Source organism: Odontesthes bonariensis, chromosome 7, assembly GCF_027942865.1.
Source record: "Odontesthes bonariensis isolate fOdoBon6 chromosome 7, fOdoBon6.hap1, whole genome shotgun sequence".
NCBI classification, from domain to species: Eukaryota; Metazoa; Chordata; class Actinopteri; order Atheriniformes; family Atherinopsidae; genus Odontesthes; species Odontesthes bonariensis.
Genome location: NC_134512.1, coordinates 10,597,429 through 10,611,540, shown reverse-complemented (window position 1 = coordinate 10,611,540; position 14,112 = coordinate 10,597,429). Strand labels below are relative to the sequence as shown.

The window sequence follows — 14,112 nt, the reverse complement described above, 5'->3', positions numbered from 1 at the left end:
TTGGACATCACCCTTGTAAACACAGCAGGGACATCAGGGTTGCAGCTATACAACCCTGCAGTCTTTCATTGCAACCAGAATCCAGACATCATCTGAAAAATGGTTTCTCTTTAAACAAAAACAGTTGCTCTTGTACTCAGTAAACATGCCTGTTTTTGCCTTTTTGTGCTTCATTTTACGATGGACTTTCCTAATTCACACTGGTTTCATGCTGACTCTGTCTGCTGGCAACATACTGCACATACCGTCCTTAAAGTAGAATGTCATAGGTCACTCTGCAAAAGGTGATGCAGAACATTTTCTATGAAAGCTTGGACATCCTAAGAAGAAAATGGTTCAGGGCATTCAAATGCATTTGATTGGTATATTTGAAATCCTGGGTCCTGCACAAGCTACTTTTGACACACAAAGAAAGTAATGCATGAAGTAATGCTCTTGTTTGAGTGGGGAATGCATTTAAAATCAGGGACTTACATTAAATGTCTAATATTTTCAAACCTTATTAGTTCTCCTTTTTTGTCTTAATGAATGAAAAACATTAACATGCATCACTTCTCGAGTTCTAAATAGTCTTTCTGTTGGTGCAGTCGTCATAGCAACCAAGGCTCTTGTTCCAAAAATTGTCCATTTGCCTCTGAAGGTCCAACACCTGAACTCGAGCGGGGCTGTTTTGATCTTCCTTCCTGCCTGCAACCGACAGCTGTGCACTTTAGGGACAGGGAGGGCCCTTGAGCCACACTCTCATCTTGCTGCTATTGTTTTCCCAGGTGGGCCTGGACACCCTATGAACCCCCTCCACCCGAACCTCCTCCCCCACCCTGCCAAGCTCCTATTCACTCCTCTATCACCTTCCCTCTCTGTCTTATGCTCTCAGTCTCTTCCTCTTTCTCTCTCACTCCTCGCTGTCTATGTTCCATAGAGACCTGTGGTCCAACTGAAGCTCTCAGTTACACACAAAAAAAAAAAAATTGGCTTTCATCTGTAACTTGTTGCCAACTGTGTACATTGAACAATTGTGCTTGCTATCTATTCTAAAAGAAAATATATAGGACAATGCGATTATTAACGACTTTGAGTCATTCTTCCCCCTACTGAAATCCTACCTTTCTTCCCACTCCTTCTAATTTCTTGATTCTATTTAGGTTTCATTATTGTTTTATTTTATTTATTTTTTATCTTACTCTCCAATGCAACAATGTTTTTTTTTGTTTGTTTTGAAGCAGGTTCAAAATGCAATAATAGAATTAAGTTGTTTCCTTTTCTTTTATCCATTCTGAGTCAATAAGCGTGCCCGGCTCTTGACATAACATGTGTAGGTGCTAGAAGAGCACAAACCCCTGAGGGGCTTCAAGTCCCAAATCAACCCTGTTATTCGCAATGTCACCATGGTGACAGTGAGGCTCCAAGTCAGAAATAAAGATGCGGCTTTCGTTCCGCTCATGCCTCATAACCAAAATGTACGTGGAGGCGAAAAAAAGACAGCCCATTAAGTTTAAGTAAACTTCTTTTTACAACTTTTCATCCATTGTCATTCTCCCTGACCCCCTCCCTATGATGTCCATCTTTGCCTTCCTCTCTCCATTTCCTCTATCCTGACCTATGTCCCTCACGGAGACCTACCTGGCATTTCAATCATCACATTTAGAAGCCCCAGAGGATCTCAAAGCCTCATCCCTCACAGCTGGCTATAAGGGAACAAAGCTTCAATATATGCGACGGTCACGGTACAATATTTCTGCATGCCGTAGTTGGATGTTTGAACAGAGTCTTTGCAGAAGCATGTCAGAGAACACTCAGCAGACTTGCAGAGACACTTTTAATTTAAAGGATAGAAAGGCAAATATTTTAGTCTATTTACTTACAGAATATGAGTATGTTATATTACAAAGAATAGTCACACATAATGTGCAAATATGCATATGTTCTATCTTCTTAGCTCATGAACGGGTGGTTAGAGGAAAAAGAGGTCACACTGTATTGTGCCTTCCTTTGTGTGTTTGTGTATGCTAACAGGTGTATGTTAGTATGTATGCTACTCTGCGATATCTGTACCCACAAGCATCACAAAACGCGAGCTGCTGACTGCTGCAGTTGAATAAGTCAAAAACAAACGTTACCGCAGGAGGAGAGAGTTTAACTGACTGCTCAAGCACGTGTGTATCTTTGTGCTCCCTTTTTCTCTTTGAATCATAAATGCACAGTGCAGCTCAAATCAATCATAGACACAGCACCTGTTCGACAGAAATGCCAGCATCAGTTAAAAAAAGTACAGCCTGTTTGTTTGTCTGTCCTTTTCTCTTTCTGTTTTGTTTGCTTTTTCTTCAAGGGAGCAGAGGGAAAAGCAGGAGAATAGATGACTAAGTGCAGTGAATCATAAATGATTTCAGGAGTGTATCAATGCATGATAGAGGTTCTGTGCAGGACACCAGTAACCTGTCACATTTCTGTTTTCTCTCCTCTTTGTTTTCAGTCCAAAAAAGCTGGTCCTCTTCTCACTCTAATTCATAATCTTTTCAAAGTTTTGATTGATGAAAAGAATCCATTTTGTCAGACTAATTGCAGAAGCATCGTAAGTCATAAAAGCTCTTTCAGATATACAGCAGACAAGTGAAGAGGTTCTGACACTACAACAGGGCAAATTATTGATCACAAATGTTGGGATGCTAACTGTCAAGTTTTCTCTCACACCATGAATCCAGTTTTAAAAGGTTTATTTCTCAACACGGGACAAACAATGTGTTGGGAAAAATAATATTTCAGCACTAAACAAGAAACTGTTGGTTTGAATAAACACAAAGTAAGAACAGCACAGTTCCTACCTCCTTTCCTATTGTTAAGAGTGCCATTTGCATTACAAAGTTCCCGAGGAGCAGAATGAAATGCAGGCAGAGCTGTGAGCAGAGCTGTGAGCAAAGCGAACACTCTCAGGGTGGCCCTGTGCTAATTGCGACCGGGGTGCATTTACTGATTATAGTTAAGTGCTCCAAAATGGTCCCCTGCTTTCTGTTACATTGACCCACTCCCTCTCCTGGTGGATTTGGTCAATAGCAGGCCTGTTGAGATGCCTTTCCACTGAGAGAAGAAAAAAAGGTCCAATAGTGCCCATCTCTTTGCTTAATCTTCTAAGGCAGACAGGGAGAGAATGAGGAAGTTCAGAGGGAGAAACACAGTGTTTAAAACACAGTGAATAAAGACACGAGGATGTGAAGAAGCAGATGGATGCAATTTCTAAAAACTGACAACCTGGTCAAAAATTTTGAAATGAAGAAATTCTGTAGTTATTGAAAAAAGTGCGTTAAAATGGAAATGAATGGAATGCAGAGTGGAATATAAATGTACTTGCAGAAGAGAGCAATTCAGTTCTGGCTAAAGATCTGGCAGGTTGCGTGCATAGATGGGACAGGTTCAGTGTTTTGTGTTCATCCTTATTCCTGTTGCCTCTGTCGTAACAGTAGGCCCCCGCAGTGGGGGAGTAGGCTGGGGTTGATATAACAGCCACTGGATCACACAAGCTTTGATCTCCCCCCTGGGTTTCTTTGGCTCTATGGGATAGTCTTTAGGCCTTGTGATGATGAGGTGGGGATCTTAAACCCCCTCTAGTGTTGGCTCCCCAGCAGATTTTACCAAGCAAACCATGTCCTTAACAGAAATACAGAGTGATGCCAAAGTTGAAATTCATTTAGCTTATCTTGAATGTTCTTGTTGCTGCCCATAGCCAAACTGAACATAATCAGAGACATTCTGGTTAAGCTGAAAATACTTTTTCTCTTTCATGGCCTGGATGTGTTCTCGGAAAGAGTTTGAGCCTTTCTTCAGGTCTAATTTTCTTTACAACCCCATCACAGTGATGTAATTCCTTCTCCCCCTGAATCCTGGTCGCAGAAACACTGCTTTGTCCCTTTGCAGCTCAGTATGCCCTTTTGTCATAATCTCTCTCATGTCTGCCATGATCCTGATCCAATTTATGCAATTAAGTGTCGTCACCGCTCTGAATCGCTCCCAAAGACTGCATCACTGCAGACCTGGTTTCCCTAAAAGTAACAAATCCTTAAGGAGCTGTGGTCTATTAAGGTTGTTATTCACATAGCTTACAGTTATATGAGAGAAGATATTAAAAGTCAGAAAATAATAAGCCCCATTACATAAACATGGAGAAGTAATTGGGGAAGAGAAAAACATTTTTTTTATTATAGAAACTAGCAAAATCACTATGTGCCAGTTAATGAGTGAGTGTTTTATGAGTTTGGCTTGCTGACATGAAGGGATTTGTGTGTGTGCATATGTGTGCATGTCCTAGTGTGAGATGGAGGTTAGCCTTGTGTAACTAATATAACACAAAAGCTTTGCTGTTTGAGCATAAATCCCAACAAGAGATCATAGCAACCAGAGCTTTGTCTCGAAAAAAACTAGTCCTATCTTAGTTGGGTGGGACTCCTTTTGTTTGTGTACACGGCAGGCTGTTTGCATTTCTGTGTGCACATCTGTGTGTGCATGCACAAACAAACATCCAACGGTGCTGCATGATTACATTTTCAGGACATGGTCAGTGGTTCGAATTTGATCATGCATCCGTGCAGTTTAAAGGAATTGCTGGCCTTTGGGTTCACCAGCACACCTGTCCTACAAAGTGTCAGAATGGCATATAGAAAGATTCTAAACCCAAACAGAGAGACAGGAGAATAAACAGCAAGCAAGTAACAGTAAGAAGGAGACAGACAGAGGGCAGGGTCTAGCTGCAGGGAGAGATGAGCCTTTTGAATGAACATTTAGGTTAGACAGGCTGGGTGCTTTGCCACTGCCCTCAGACATAGATCAAACCAAAAGAATAGAATAGAACCAGCCATCCAGGACACGTCACATTGCTCAAGGTCCAATGTCGGCCATCCTGACTACGGCCGGGACTTTGTCTCCTCCCCCCTAGAGGGAAGAAGATCCAAGGACGTCTTCCAAAGTTTCCATGCTTGCATATTTCAGCAAGATTCAGCCTTGTTTTTTATTTTTGCCCAGAACATGTTCTGACCCACATTAATGAAGTGCTTTCAGACTTAACTGTTTAGGTGGCCAACTATACAGCGAAACACATTTACACAGTCAAGACGCGCCATTTGTTCTGTGTTCTCATTTCATTGCTGCTGTGACATTTAGGCAAGCATGAGATGGGAAATGAGGTTGGTTTGTGTTTCCCTTGTCCTGTGCACCATCCCCGATGATAATGAAGGTGAGAAAGGCTGGAGGAGAGGGGTGGGGTCAGTATGCTAATAATGGGTGTACATTTTGATGCCTCACTTGCAGCATGGAGTGGTTTGAAGATATGGGCTATCATTCTACCTCCTCTCCCCCTCATTATCCCCCTGCATCTCTCTCCATCTCTGTCCTCCCCCAACCCCTGCTTCTCAGCTCTCATCCCTCTCCATGCCCTTCACTACCTTACCCCGTACTCCTCCCCTCCACCCTGGCTCACCCCCCCCCCCCCCCCCCCAAATGCTTCTTTCACAGAATATGAGATACATTTGTTTTCGTCTGCTAGGTTGCATGAGTGGGATGCGTGGTGTGCAAAGTGCTGATGTGTTGGTTTCTGGGTAATTATAACATCCCTCGGCCTCCAAGAAAACTCTAAACTAATGTTTAATTTGCCTCTCCGCTCAAAGGAAGCTCCTTTGTTATTGCTGTGGCAATTAGCTAGAGCCAAGGCCCAGGCATTTCCTGCGATTGTTTTGATTTGCATAGAGAGCAAATCAGACAGTATCAAGACCATAGACCCCTCTTCACTGACTTCCATACATGCAACCACCCACTCCTGCCTTCTTATCTCTTTCCCTTCCTCCCCCCTCTCTGTCTGCCCTTCTGCTAAGCTGAATTTCCATCAGTGGCCTCTCTGACAACCCTGATGTGTGATACTTCTGCATACTGAATGATTGACAGTGGAGGTATTGACTAACACTGGGATTTTATTTATTTATTTATTTTTTCTGCACAATGAAAGCATCATGTGTCCTTTCCCTGCATGATCCCTAATGGTCAGCCTCCATGGCTTCAGCCAAGCTCTTAATTAACTGCCTTGTTGTTACGTAGCTGTGGCATTCCACTGAGGATGGCACTAATGGAAGTTGTTAACTGAAGGTATAAACATCTCCATCTTCTGTGCTGCAAATATAGATATCACACTACATTCACATGCAAGCATACAGTACCCACACACATACAAGCCTGTTTTAACCAGGGAAGTCTATGTGTGGTTAATGGGACTATTAGTCAGAAAGTAAACAGCGGTGTTTGTGAACGTGCTGTTTTGGGTGAAACCATGGAATAATATTGCTACATTATTGTAGAGATTTTATTTTCTGCTCTGTCCAGATAATAAATAGATCCCTCCACACTATTTAATCTCTGGGTGAATTGAGCTGCCATGCTTTATGATAGTGCAAATACATGTCTCTATACTAAATATTTCATATTTTGCAAGTATTTCTTTATCAGTAGTTATGTCATAGATGTTGAGACTGAGTATTTTGGAATCTCTGGATTTTAATTTGTTAAACTAACCTTAATGAACTTCCATACAACTATTAATTTCCATAAGAGCCCCCTCCTTTACACCTTTGCTGAGATTTAGATTCATTAGAATACCTGAATGAATTTGCATTCCCTTATCAGTTCCTTCCTCTGTGTGTATGCTCAACATAATAGTACCTCCGTGTGATATGATACCCACATTCCCTACCCTGCTTCTCTCTTCTACTCTCATCAGATTATTTGAACTGGGATTTTCCCATTTGTGAGTATAATGCCAAGAGCTGTGGCTTCAGGGAGCCTATTTAGTGAAAAGAGAGATATAAAGATGAAGCAGGAAGAAAGCAAACGGGTAAAAGACGAGTAGGCACAGAACTAATGGTGAGAAAGAGGGTAAGCTGCAGGGGCTGTTAAACCTGAGGAGTGGCTAATCCATGAGACGGCGTGCTGCACTCATCTGCTCCAGACCGGTGTGGCATGGTTGGCGAGTGGCACATCCAAGACCTCAGAAGTCAAACACAGCCTCCTGATCTATATTTCAAAGCTGAAAGTAGAGAGGAATTCAGTAATGAGCTCCCATCTTCCTTTTAGTAGCAGAAGACTCTCTTTGTGGAACTAATTGAAAGTGGCATGTGGAGCACTGGGGAGCTCTTTGGGGGCTGCGCCGTGTTTCAAGGGATGAGGAGAAATAAACCTGCATGCCACTGTGACTTTTGTGTCACAGGTCTGAAATAAACAGATCTCTTAGTAGAGCGATGCACTTTACAGCCGCAAATGTGCCTGTGTAGGGCAGGTGGGTGCAGGTGGGGAGATGTTGCGTCCGTGTTTTTTGTGATTGCTACTCTCTACATCAACCTGTGTCCATCTCTGAAATTTTACCCCCAAACATTCTGCCTCCCCTCCCTCCCCTTAATAAATCTGGTTTTCTGTGTCAGTTCATCAGAGATGCTGTGTGTGTATGTGTCTGTGTGCCCACATTTGTGCAGACAAGCATGTGTTATTTGGGCTCTCTGAGAGCACTGGAGGAGCAGCTCCGATGGGAGATGGGCTTTCTCCATTACAGATATGTAAATAGCCCTGGACGTATGCAGTTAGATTGATATACTGCGTGGCATTTACTGAAATGATGAAACACAGCCTGGCCTTTAGATTTACAGACACACACACATCAAAGAACACAAATATAACCATGAAAGTATCCATGCATAAACACACAAAAACATTCAGAGGTTTCTAGATGCAAAGCCAATGTGTGGCAGGTGTGTGGATTAAGCTTTTCTGTCCAACTGGCCTGCTTTTTTGGGAGGCAGTGCAAATCTCATGAACAGGAAGTACACATGGATACATGTTTTTATATTTTAAACTCCCAATGGCGCTCAGGATGTTCCTTGGTGAGTAAAGCTGTGGGAAATGTGCATTAGTCCTATTTCAGAGGTTCTGTAACAATTAAAAGTAATCAGACCTGACTCGACTTGTCCACTCAGACTAACCTTTGATTGATATTTCATCAAGTTTGGATGATCCCATTTTACAATCACCAGGGTCTTACTGTATTTCTATGGGGTTTCCCAACTCTCATACATTTATTTATTGCATTATAAGGTTGGTTTCATATATCAACTGCTGTAGCTGTTTGCCAGCAGCAAGATAGCCTTACAGTAATTTATGTTGTTAGATTATGTGTCCTGTTTGCTGCACCTTCAAAGAGCCATAAAATATAAAATCCTAAGCAGCTACAGTAAAATTTGAAAATAACTCATCAACATTCTGGCAGTATTCTTATTCTGATCCACTGTTGCTGTGGCCCATGACCCTTCTATCTAATCTCATCATGTAAGCTGTGAATGAGCTGATGATGGGAGGTAGAGCAGGACATTTTCTCCCACAGCACTGAAGGGTTAAGGGTTAAAGAAGGATGTTCTGTTTTGTGGTATGTAACATTATGAGCAGAAGTGGTGATGATGAGTTTGCCAAGGAGGCAGAGAACAACCTAGCTTAGTGCCCAGCTGTGAAGCTGCCCCTAGGGCCTTGGGAAGCATGTGGAATGTGGCTGATGTGACTCGGGTTTAGGCTGGAGATAGCAAAGGCCCGGGGCATGCAGCTGTGAGCAGTGATGTCTGGGAGAAGGGTGTGTGCACATCCATCTTGTTCAAATAAAGGAAACAGAGATCATTTGTAGATGTATTTGTGTCTTCTTGCCTTTGTGTGAGTATCACCTCATGGGCATGTTTATATTTATAATATGTAGTGCTGTTTATGACTCCTCTATTGGCCACAGCTGAGTCCCCCTCCCAGGGAAAGGAGCGACATTCAGACTCATTTCCTGTTTGACGTTACAGGTCACACTCTTGTGCCTCGCTCACCAGGGACGTCTGGAATGTGAGACAGGACCAGATTACAACAAGCTATCTCCCTCAAGGACTGGTTGGTTTGCCAGTCAGCTGAGATCTGTTTTATTTAAAGTGAGCGTGTCAGGAGGGGATGACAGCTTGCTTTTGTTCTGGAAATTTCCTGTCCTGTCCAAAGGGTCGGTTAAAGTGCAAAGAGGAGGCGTAGCACCGCTTCTTTGTTCACCCCGCTCCTTGCTCCCTCCCTTTTTCCCGCCACTCGATTACCCACTGGATAGATCTCCCATCCACCGACCAATACCAGTGCCCTATGTGTCAGAGAAAAGGGATCTTATTGGCTGCGCTGCGGTGTATGGGAGGTCAGGGTTGCCTTCATTTCACACTGTGTCCTTTTGGACTCCTTTCAGCAGCACCCTTAGAATGCTCACACATACAACAGAAGAAAAGTTAAGAGAGGGGATGAAGAGGAAAGAAGGAAAAATAAAGAGGAGACAGAGAATTTCTATACACACAACCTTTGTTTGATATGATTTCTTTCCTAATAAATCTGTCATATTAAACATTGGTTTAAAATGCACATTGACTGCAGCAGGCACCTCCAGAGCTGCTGCTCCATAGTTTGTTCTTGTACTGTTGCCTCCAACTCCAGAACAAAAGGAAATGTTGGGAGCCAGAATGCCTTTGTAGTGAGTGTTCACTGTGAGGAGATGGTCTTCCCTCTGGGCAAAGTAAGCTTAGACAGGAAAACACCTGGTTAAGAAAGGCAATTATCAGTTACAGATCTGTCACAGAACATGCACAGCTCTGTGGAATGTCTACCTCACATACAACCAACGATGAAAGCATATTTGTTGTCCTGTAGGTCTTGTCATGAATAAAGTCTCTGTCATTAGTTTCTCAAGACCAACAGTCTCCAATCTCAGAAGGTGTTATCAGCTTCTTTTTTTTTTTTTTTTTCACTTTATCATTTAGCTTGTAAACAGGACCTCTCTTCTCCCCGTGCATCAGTGTTTATAGGTTTTAATGACTCATATAAAGTTTAAATTATTATGGGCAATCAAACTTCTTAGTTTTTACAAAAAACAAACAAAAGAACTACGTCTTGTGCTCGTTTTTTACTGTCTGATCAAAGTTTAAATAAGGAATAGTCAAGTAAATTTATTGTATAACTGTTTATTTCTTAGAAATTAAGAAGCTTCTTTCTGTGAAGATTTGCTTCTTTGATAATGAAACTGATAGCAAAAGTTTTATCATTTCCATTCCTTTTTATAGCTCTCAATTTTACAGTGTTGAGAATCCTCATCTTTACAATTGTAAATCAACAGCACCGTCTTCTAATCTGATTCAACCCTCTTGATAAATCTAACACAGTGATGAAGCAAAGCTTTGATAAGATAATACGATTCCATCACTTTAACCCTTTATCGGATGCTAAAACATATCTAAGACTCTCTTACGTGTTGAACACAGAAATGTGGCAGCCAGTATTGAAAATGAGTTTTGTTCAAATGACTGTTTAGATTGAATCAGCTCTGTCTGCTGTCTCCTTGAGTGAGGCCAAGGCAGGAGAAATAATGTAATTTTGTCCTCATTAAAGGGATAGTTTGCCTCTTTTGACATGAAGCTGTATGACATCCCATATTAGCAATATCATTTATGAACATTGACTTACCCCCTGCTGCGTCCTGTGAGCCGAGTTCCAGCTGAGTTTTGGCGTCCACAAAGCTAGTCCGGCTAGTTGGCTGGGGCTTGAAAAATAAAGCGTCTTGCTTCTCAAAAAAATACGCGTTCAAAAGAGTAATACATTTGCATCACAAAATCGTTTTGCATGAAAAAGTCAGATCTCACTTCACTTGGCGCTATTTTTGCCTCCCTTGATATCAATGCGTCCAGCCACCTAGCGATAGCTGCACCTGTTACGGTGTTTGCTGCTCGGAAGCAGGGGAGTGCTCGGTCTGCACTTCGGTCTGCACAGTTTACATTGGACGCATTGATATCAAGGGAGGCAAAAATAGCGCCAAATGAAGTGAGGTCTGACTTTTTCATGCAAAACGATTTTGTGATGCAAATGTATTACTCTTTTGAACGCATATTTTTTTGAGAAGCAAGACGCTTTATTTTTCAAGCCCCAGCCAACTAGCCGGACTAGCTTTGTGGACGCCAAAACTCGGCTGGAACTCGGCTCACAGGACGCAGCGGGGGGTAAGTCAATGTTCATAAATGATATTGCTAATATGGGATGTCATACAGCTTCATGTCAAAAGAGGCGAACTATCCCTTTAATTGAATCCTCAAGTATGGCTATGAAAAGGGATAACACTGTATTGATTGTTGCTGTACAGGTATTGTTTTCCTTCAATAAAAAATGTATTGCATATTAAATGTTGAATATGCCTTTATTGTTTGTCTGAGGGATGGGAGAAAATTATCACTTTATATGACAGAATGAAGGAAAAACAATACAGGGATAGGTATTGTCACTGAAAGGTGATTAACTGTGACCACACTTACAAGTAACTGCTGGGCAGTGTAGCTCGGCCAAATTAATTACCTGCCACTGTGACTTATTGTTTTTGAAAAAAGCTGCTCTATGAGAGGAGTACTACATTCCCCATGAACACAAATACCAGTCATTACAAGCAAAATGACTGCGTATGATGTGGTCTAACTTCTGATTCTTATGCTGCTTGGTTAATTTTAACTGTTCGCTGTTAGCTGTATTTGTTACTTCTTAGAGAATCATTTCTTACTGTACTCTATGTCAACAGGGGACACATCTATCTCTCTATTTGCCCTTCATTCATGCATCCCAGCAAGGACTCAAGTTTGTGATGAAGTTGTTTGTTTCCCTCATAAAGGAATAAAAAAGCAGCTGTTTTTGCTTTGCGTCATGATATTTATAATCCTTGTCAGGGCAGAATGCAGCCTTGCAAACCGTGTTAAGAGTGTTTTAAGCTGCAGCAGGGAGGCAGCATGCTGGGGCAAAGAGAGGGACTCGACTCTGAGTCTCTGAGGAGGGACGGTCATGATCAACAGAGGTCTTGCCTCTCCCCAAGGACACTCTGGAGGATGGGTGCGAATAGGGATCTGTGTCTTTTCTAGCATGATTGCGTTGTAACTCGCGTGCATGTTTGATGTTAAGTATGGCAGAAGGGCTAATGGGCCAGTCATTTCATTGGATTAAGACCTGGCAATGGGGATCAGTTGTTGTCAGTCGGTCCCATCCACTCTCTAATTAACCAGAAACCTTCTGCAATATCCGCTGTAAAAAGAGAGTTGTGCTCTGCACAGACAGACACACAAACACTAAGGAATGGTGAGAAGCAAGCAAATTAAAGAAGAATTCTTGAGGATTCATGCAGGGTGTCTCTCCGAGTGTTAAAGATGTGGGGATGTGGAGCTGCTCTCTTCCAAAGCACCTATGTGAGGTTTTGTTATAGTCCTCTGAAGCCCTCTGGCTTGTCGTGAGGCTGCACAGCCTTGGGCACTGAGAATTCATGTCACACACAGCAGAATTTGATTAGGCAGGAGATGGTATTACTGCCTGACCTGGTGGGAGGAAGGAAGAGGGTAGTCAAACAGGGGGTAGTGATGGAGAGAAGGAGGGGCGAAGGGGGGGATGGGTGGAGGTAGGGAAATGTAGTGCATGTACTGGATGTCAGCACATCAGAGTGGTGGTAAGGTGGAGGGGGATTTTTCAGTCAGGCTTGGAAATGTCTCCCCATGCCCTCCTTCACTTGCCCCAGAAATAAGGAACTAGTCAACCACAGCAACATTTATGATTGAAACTGTGTAAGTGCATGCATGTTTAGTCTGTATGTTTGTGTGTTCCAGGGAGACATATGTCATTACAACGGCGCCCTGGTGGCTCCTAACTATACGTTTTCAGGCACCATGTTTCAAATGGATTTTTGGCGTCTGTTATTTTATCACATATCCAGTATGCATGGCTCCACGAGCCAACCACATTGATTGTGCCACCTCTTCCTCTCCCCCTATCACTTGATCTCTGTCTTAGTTACCCTAAATCAACCACAGGGGACATGTCGATGCAGAGTTTTTTATATCTTGCTCTAAAATGTCAAATGTATAGGACTAAAACAGCTGCTGGTAGATTAAGATCAGATTTATTGTCATGCATACATGCATACACATGAAATTTGTCCTCTGCTTTTAACCCATCCAGGTTGGCACCAGATTGGCGCCCCGGGGAGCACGGGGGTGCGGTGCCTTGCTCAAGGGCACCTCGGTAGAATATTGGCAATAAGATGATGATAATGCCCATCAACAGGAGATCCAGACAAGCCAAAAGTGAAAGACATAGAGAGAGACAGTCATTTTAGTAAAAAGATGAGATTATGTATGGTTTGGCCTATATTTTCCAGAGCTGTCATGCTTGTTTTCTCAATTGAATAGCTACAACATAATATTGTGATATGACAAACAGGATATTCTGCAGTTTTTGCCCAGACTTTGGGCTACCCAGTTGTGCCTTGTACTCTGTTGATTGGATGCCACCATCATATGGAGCTGAGCAAGGGTTTATGTTGGCTCATTGAATCCTTTGTACACTCCAATTTGCTATAGTGATGGATTATGGGTTTAAGCATCTCTTGGACATGAGCAGATGCAATCTCATCTACCTGACTGACTACCTCTACCAGTCTGCTTTATGTCTTGTCACAAGTTTAGCTGCTTTTCTGTCTGTCTCGGTGAGAATTTTTGCAATGACAAGCTTTCCAGGTGATTAAGTATTCTGAATGACTTCATGTAAGAAAGTGTCATAATTGCTCTGCATCTCTGCTTTTTGTTTGTCTTTGCCCTCTCCTCCAGCTAGGTCTTCTCTGAGTTTTTGAATAGTGAATAATAGCTTGTGGGACAATGGCCTTATTCTGAAGGATGAGCTGCAGCAATTTAATGCTTTCTTAGAAACCTTTTTCCACTTTTCCTATAACCAGAGATGTCAATGATGTCAATTGCTCAGTTATTATTTGGTGAATCAGACTACATATTGGCTTAAAGACACTCAGGTTTGTCAGAGCAGAGTTGCACATGTCCTAGAGTCAGGTCAACATCTGGCCGGTGGCTGCAACTCTTGCCTAATAATGTTTGACTGTCGATCTACAGACCTAATAGGATTGGGGAGACTTGAGGCTCCCTTTTGGCATCCCCTAAATCTTTGCTCTGGGCCATCTGTCCTGACAGCACCACTGTATGACAAATACCCATCATTCACTGATTGCAAATCCTTCTC

General features: G+C 42.4%; 1 protein-coding gene across 4 annotated transcripts in view; it reads left to right on the top strand.

Moving 5' to 3' along the window:
• The window catches only part of hipk2 (homeodomain interacting protein kinase 2), a 71,043-nt gene that overhangs the window by 29,149 nt on the left and 27,782 nt on the right, over positions 1-14,112 (top strand). The window lies entirely within an intron of this gene.